Here is a 608-nt window from a genome sequence, read left to right on the forward strand (position 1 = left end):
ACCTCCATGCCCTACCCCGTGCGGCTGAACACATTTGCACACACACCCCACTCCGAATGCTCGCACACACACATTGCATTAAGTCAAGCCCGATTAAAGTACAATGCACACTCCGATAACCATCAAAGCACACACTATAATCTACTTCCAGTGAAACACACATAGATCAACTAACGTGTGCACACGCTTTTCAGCGGAACGCATCCATTTTTAGTAGATTCTGCACAAGCGTGTGGGGAGAAAAATGTTAATACTTTAACAGGGTTTAATTATCTTCAGTATTATGCACCAACCTGACATACTAAATGCGCACATAGTACAGGAACTTGCACACGGTTTAGTGTTTGAACGCACGCATTGGAATACTTCCCATGCACACATTATCATGTTATACCCATTAAATACTAATAACTTACTGTGGGTTCTTAGGGTGGTTATACACTCGTTATACAAGCATAATACTACATACTCGATCTTCTATATTTATTTATTACCATTGTTTCTCATGTAACAAACGTCATACGCACACACACATTGCATTAAAACAAGCATGTGTCAGTACAATGCACACTCCGATAACCATCAATGCACAAACTATAATCTAATTC

This window comes from Ipomoea triloba, chromosome 16, assembly GCF_003576645.1.
Source record: "Ipomoea triloba cultivar NCNSP0323 chromosome 16, ASM357664v1".
NCBI classification, from domain to species: Eukaryota; Viridiplantae; Streptophyta; class Magnoliopsida; order Solanales; family Convolvulaceae; genus Ipomoea; species Ipomoea triloba.